General features: G+C 48.3%; 1 pseudogene; it reads right to left on the bottom strand.

Annotated features, from left to right (window-relative positions):
* Positions 1 to 889: 889 nt before the first annotated feature.
* On the bottom strand, positions 890 to 5,113 carry LOC101956431 (phospholipase A and acyltransferase 2-like; annotated as a pseudogene).
* Between the last annotated feature and the right edge of the window lie 1,962 nt (positions 5,114 to 7,075).

Genomic DNA, 7,075 nt, shown 5'->3' with positions numbered 1-7,075 from the left:
GTTTGTAGTTCTAAAAATAAAGTTAGTTTCTTTTTGACAAGTGGCTCCTGATTTGTGCCAAGCCAGACTTCGGCAGTGTCATGATGATGGGCATCAATATCAACATGAACTGAAGCATTGTCAGTTTTTGACTAGGAAAAAATTGTCTGATTTGACTGACAGTTTTACAATAAAACCAGACTTGGCTATTTAAATTATGCAGAAGACTTTTTTCACTCATTAAATAAGCTGATTGTGTAATTCCAGGGTTGTCAAGAAAATTTGTAATGAAATCATGGGTGCAAAATGCACAAAATCACATCATTTGTTAATATTTTACTTTTATGATTTTTTAAATGTTTGTTACTTAAAAATGTATAATGTAATATTTCTTAGGGGGTTTTTGGGGGTTGTTTGTTTTTGGTTTTAGGTGTGTGTGTGTGTGTGTGTGTGTGTGTGTGTGTGTGTGGTGTTGGCAATAGAACTCAGGGTCTCATGCACTCTAGGCAAGTGCCCTGCCACTGAGCTGCAGCCCCAGTACTTCAGGTTCTTTTAAACCAAGACTTGCTACCCAATGTCCCGTTGGTCAAATCTCACCTGTCACCTATTTCTACAAAAGTAGATAAAGGAAAAGAAAGTTTTTTGGAACACAGCCTCGCCTTTGGTTTACAGAGTCTATGGCTGCTCCCAGGCTACAGAGCAACCCTGGCAGAGTAAGGAGAGGGACCAGCTGGCCCACAAAAGCTGAAGTGTTTCCTGTTGACCTTGTGCAGGAAAAATGGGCCCAACATGACCAGGGTCCCCTGCTCCTGGTCCCCACTGCTCTCTCTGCCAGCTTCCCTGACCCCCAATCACGGGCAATGTCCAAGTCAGGTTGCACTGCCCGCCCTCAGCAGGTGCCCAGCCCCCGTCAGCTGTGAGAAGGGGACACAGGCTGAGGACACACCTGGTCACTGCGGGAAACTCTGTAGCGCAGCGCGTTCACAAAGTGCCCACAGTTGTTGCTGGTCACGGAATAGGAGACTACCTTCCCGACCATTTGCTCTGCCTGCTGGACAATGTTGGGGGGGGCGGCAGTGGGTCATACTCCTCATCATTCTTCTTATTGACCCGGTATGCATCTCCTCCAGCCACCACGGACAGCAGCTCCTTCGTCACTATGGCTGTGTCACCGAGGACAGTGAAGCTGTTGACGCCACTTCCTGCCACTTCACCTGTGGAAACAGTGGACTCAGGCCTGGGCAGGGCCACAGTGGCTCAGAGCTGGCCCCCAGCCAGAGAGCCTCACTGCACATTGGGAGAGAAGTGGTTTTCACAAAGTTTCGTCCCCCTCCCCTGGACAGCGTCCTCCCCCAGCGCTCGTTCCCAGCTGGAGCAGTGCTGTAAGCAGCCCTCCACCCAGGGGTGGCTCAGGGTGGCTGCAATGCTTTTCACTGCCCGCCCTCTCTACCTGGGAAATCTTAGTGTCCTGGGGCCTGACTCAGGCATGTCCTGGATTTCCTCTATCATTAATTCCTTTCATATGATTCACATGGGAGGTCCTGGAGTCCAGTGTTGAATGATTCAGAACTAAAATTAGAAAATGAAAATGATACCTTCAAATATGCTACTAAGAAATTCACTGAAACCATAGTTGAAATCAGGGGAAACTCTGTGAGCACATGGAGTGTTTCTGTAGTAGCATTATATGAGACAGAGGGTAGGTGTGCACATGGTATAGACCAATATTCACAGAAAAGGAGTCATTCATATTTATTTGGGAAGAGAATTTGTGAAAATTTTTATCAAATTTATAAAAATGTATTAGGCTTTCCCCTGATCACCTGACATTGTGCCAATGCCAAGATGACCAGAATAATCACGATATTCCTAACACACTATCTGGGAGCACACACTCTCTCTGTCTCTTTCACATTGGATTATTCATTATTTGAGGTAATAAAATATACAAAGATTTCCAATCCAAGGGAGCTGGATGCTGCAGCCTGGGATATCTCTCATCCCCAATAAAAACATATGACTTTGAAATGTATAAAATATTCCTCCATAAGTGAATTTTTCAGGAAATTCCAAAGCCAATCATGAGAAAAAGTAGATATTATTTTTTGTCAGCACACCCTTTCTTTAAGTGGAAATCTCTGAATTAGAAAAATCCATGACCAAAAAAAAAAAGATCCAAGGCCTAAAATAAAGTTCTAACAACGCATTAAATTCTCTTCAGGGAAGACGGCCTGACATAAGCAGCTGAGCTTCAAGACTCCATAACAAAGGGTTTTCAATAGCCTAACTGCTCCACAGAAGGAACTGAAGCTCTTACTGTGGAAAAGGCTGCTTCTAAGACAATGAACGTGGGGTGGGGACCCAGACTCTTAAGGATCTAAAAAATGGATCCAGGTACTTCGCGGGACCAAGGAGACCTGCTCATTGGACCCACCTCCCAAATCAATTGATTAACTCTGGGCTCCTGGAGACCTGGCTTTGGAATGTTCTCCAAGCCCTCGGTACTCTTCTCCACCTGGTTGCACTAACAACATTGTGTACGTGTGGTTCTTCTCAAGGGAGGTGAAGTTGGTCAGAAGCCATGCACTTTTCACATGACCTCTGTGAGCAGATGATCGTATGAGCACTAAGACATGAAATCTGTATTCACATGAACCCTAGGAAGGATCTGCTGAGTCCTGGTTTACCATCTACAAAGGCCTCCTGAAAAACAGACATCCAGTATCCAAGAGTAATCTTGGGGATTGCTAAACAGACATGGAAAGGAGGCAGCAGACTGAATGTAGACCAAAACCCCTGAGCCAGCCAAGGTGTGGGGCACCTGCCTGTAATCTCAGACACCCGGGAAGCTGAGGCAAGACGAGGCCAGTCTGAGGCCAGCCCAAGGAATGCAGTGAGACTCCGACTCAAAGGAAAATTTTAAAAGGGCTGGGGTGTAGCTCAAGGATAGAGCACCCTGGGTTCAACCCCCAGGGCTTCAACCAAACCAACCAAACCAACAAGAACAAAGGGCCCACCACATGCAGCCCTAACTGGACACTGTCCTGATTTCCCCAGAGCCAGCTCTAACCCAGACAGACCTCCCTCTCCTGCTGTGAGCAGGACCTTGCTGCTGTCCCAGCGGTTGGACACCAACCAGGGAGCCCCCGCAGCAGCTCAGCCTAAGGGGGGCAGGTTCCTAGTTGCCAGGCTCAGGGACAGATGCACTCCCTCAATGACACTTCAACAACTGAGTGTGAGCACTGCTGTGAGCTGAGCTCTTTGTCATTTGCTGTTCAAAGTCTCTGAGTTTGTGAGCTGCTGTAGGTGCCACAGAAGGTCTCAATGTCTCCCACTTGACTGACTTCCTATGTGCACACAGGTGCGTGTCCACACCACTCTACTAGTGACTTGAAGGACTGGACAGTGTTCCTCTGGGTGCAGGTGAGTGGGGTTTCCAGCATGTCCGCGTGTCCCTTAAAGCCATGATGCTGGGCCAGAGAGGGAGGAGGCCCCACACCTGGACAGGCTCTGCACAGGCTCTCCCTCCTTCATTTCTGTCCCTCACGGCCTGGGAGACAGGAATCCCTATCCCTGCTCTTCTGAGGTGGAGCTCAACTGACTGAGGTGAGGCCACACGCTCCACAGTCAAGAGGCAGAGGAGCAGGATTCCAGGCTGGCCCTGGGGAGGTTGGAGGCCCTCACATGTCCATTGCTCTCTGCAGCCAGGTATAAACTCTTGGAGGGATCAACTCCTTCTACTATTATTTGACCTTGCAGAACTCCACAGACACAGGGTATTGAATATTTGGAAGGAATATCATCAACTATAGTAGATTCAACAGGGACTGAACTACACTCTAAAATGGACACAGGTGGACTGTCTCTCCCTGAACTCACTGGTAAGGAGGACTAGCAGGGGACACAGCCACAGGAGACACAGTCCCAGCATGACTCATTCAGTAAATGCTGATTGAGCATTTGCTCTGCCAGCCAGCGAGAGGACCACCACATAACTGTGTCTGTGTTCTTACTCTTTATCTCAACCCTGTGTTAATAGAGAAACCATGCTTACTTGGTGAAGTCAGATGCACCACATAGCCCTTTCCCACATAGATGGCCCAGTGCTCAAAGCCACCTCGAAAAATTTCAATGAGGTCTCCACGTTTTGGTTTTCTTCTGTCCTGCAACAAAAAAATCCTGCACAGATAGAGGGGGCCTTTGTATGGGATGTTCTAAAACCTGACCTGCAAGGAGCCCCAACCCAGTCCTACAGAATCCCTGTGCTCATCACCTGAGGAATCAGAGAGGAGAGACCTCTCCTCACACGAGTGGGAAGCCTCTCCTCTCCATCTACCATGTGCTTGCTAGCCTGGGAATGTACTCAGGGCAGAGGAGGAGATGGGAAGGGTGTCTCTGAGGGACCATGGCAGTCGGTCTGCAGCACAGAGTGTGGGGCGGTGATGTGCACCAGCTGCAGAGAGCACACTTTATGCACAGAGAATGTTTCTATCAGCAAATGTCAATATGATTCCCAAGAAGGTCCAAAACGCATCGTTAAAGGTCACCAGCCATGAGCCTGGGCTTCAGTGATGGTACAGAGCGCCCACGTGTAGACCCCAACCTGCCAAACACTGCAGAACAGTTGACCCCACTGTCCATCATCCTTCCAGCAAGAACTACCATCACCCTCCTCCACAGAGGAGAAGACTGGGTCTCAGGATGGTTAGGTGACTTGCCTAGAGAGCAGAAGAGCCAGAGGAAACCGAGATCTCAGGGTTTCCCAGAAGGTCCCAGACAAGCTGGGGCAGCTGGAGTCTGGGCTCCAGGCCAAAACCAAGAGAGAGAAAGCCAGGTGTGGTTGGAAGCCAGAAGGGAAGGGTTCTTTTCTGAAGTTCACATGAGTGAGTTGTATTTCTGGAACATCTGAGGCAACCATCCCTCCCCAAACTCAGCTGAGCCCGGCCTCTGGCCCAGTGCACCCTGCCAGGGAGCTGAGCTGCTGCAGAGAGAAGTGAGGGTGCAGCTGCCTGGAGGAGGTGGGAGATCTCCTGGGAGTTCATGTCCTTGGCAGCAAGGACCAGGAGTCAGCTTGACCCAAGGGGGGCTGATCAGAGCATCAGACAGGTAATACCTGCTGGCAGTGCTCAGGCATGGCTGTAGTCCCAGTGACTGGGAGCCGTGGCAGGATAAAAAGTTTGAGGTTAGCCTGGGCAACTAGGAGACCAGGCCCATAATGAAGATTAAAATGGGCTGGGGGTGTAGCTCAGTGGTAGAGCACTTGCCTAGCTTGCACAAAGTCCTGCTTTCAATCCCTAGTACTGGAAAAATAATAACCACACATGTATTGAAGCACATCAAGCTGGTTCTAGTAAACACAATTAAGCAAAGGAAAAGATTCAAGTATGTCTTAGATGAACTCTTCTCAGGGAACCCAATTAAAAGCTACCATAAAACCTGAAGCTACAAATCAATATTTACAAGGTAGCTATATACATGTGCAAATGCATAGAAATATATATGGCTGGGCAGGCCCCAAGCTGCTTCAGGGGAAGGAGACAGAGCAGGGAGCCTGGGAGAAGGGCTGCCATCCTTCACGCTCTTGGCTTTGACTTTAATTTTGGTCTTTCTTTTGCTTTTTAAAATTCTCTTTCCACGTGTTTTTATTGGTGCAATATACTTGTGCATAATGATGAGCGTTTTGTTGAATATACACACTTGCACGCCATATAGCAATATATTTTGGCAAATAGCACTCCCCAACACCTCCCCCATCCCTCCCCTCCTCCCACCCCCTGGTCCCTTTCCTCTCTTGATCTCCCTTGGATTTTCTGCTTTGGGTTTCTTAAATACGGCAAATACATTCACATTTTTTGTGGAATTAATTAAATTAAACACAAAACTAAAGGCTTTGGAATCAAAACTCTCCTCCACCTTTGGACACTCCCCACTCTAACTTAACTGGAATCTCATTCTCCGTTTCCTCCTTTACAACCTGTTTCCTGAAGCCTGGTTTGGGTAAAGTAAAGCCTTCAGCGAGGTGCCAGGAGGCAGCCAGCACTCAGGAGACCAAACCCCACACAGCAGCGGAGGCAGGGAAGCCTCTGGGCTCTTGGACCCAAACCATGGTTCCTTTCCTGGTGTGTGAGAGCCCCAGGCCTGCACCCACCTGCCCCTCTGCCTTCCTGTCCCCTCTATACCTGAGCTGGAGCCAACAAGTACAACACATTTATCATGCTAACAGACTGTCACGTTGCTTTTTAAATGAGAGCTTTAAAACCCTTTCTGAAGACTCACCTGAGCCATCCTTCTGTCCAGAAGTATTGTGTGGTGCTGACTAGATATCCAGACTTCTTTTATTTAGCTTTTAAGTTTCATTTTTCTGTAACTCCTCCTATGCAAGCATAATATACGGGAAAACATAGATCAAAGTTTGTGGAGAGATGAGCCCCCAGCCATAGCCTGATCCTGTGGGTGTCAGCAAAAGCCAAGCCCTAGAAACATTCCTTTCCAAGAGCTGAGGATGTTATCAGTCTTGACAACTCAGCTCTGATGCTAACAGTTATCAGACTTCCAGTAGATTGGGCGTCCTGGGTGCAGCAGGATGTTCCCAGCACTGGAACAGTAGGATAGCTGCACAAGTGTTTCTAGCTCTGTCACTTTTTAGTTCACAAAGAAGCCTCTTGATAACTCACAACCTTGAACAATTTCCAGTGCCCTGGAGTTTCACTGCCTGATTATGAGACCCTACGTAATAAACTTGCAGAGCTAGTTCTGGGTCACTGTTCCTCCATCAGAGTGCCGTGTCCCACCTGGCCCCAGGTTTGCTTAAAAATGTCTCTGCGTTTTTCTCCATCCCCAGTCTCTCCTGCTCGAGATCTTCTGTTGATGCTGTACGGGTCGTGACAAAATTCACGTAAAATATTTAATCATCCAACAAGTGCAGGGCACACATCCAGGACACAGTCAGGTATGGAAATCAGTGGCGGAGTGGGGGGGAATCAGAGCTCAATGTGCATTCAGGAGGATTCAGTGGCATCTCTGGTCCGGGGGACATTCCAAAATCTCCAGGTTTCAGGGAGAGAGGAGAGCAAGTGAAACAAGCAAGTTGGGTGGG

The sequence above is a fragment of the Ictidomys tridecemlineatus genome, chromosome 4 (genome assembly GCF_052094955.1).
Source record: "Ictidomys tridecemlineatus isolate mIctTri1 chromosome 4, mIctTri1.hap1, whole genome shotgun sequence".
Taxonomy (NCBI): Eukaryota; Metazoa; Chordata; class Mammalia; order Rodentia; family Sciuridae; genus Ictidomys; species Ictidomys tridecemlineatus.
This window is presented reverse-complemented; position numbering and strand designations above follow the sequence as displayed.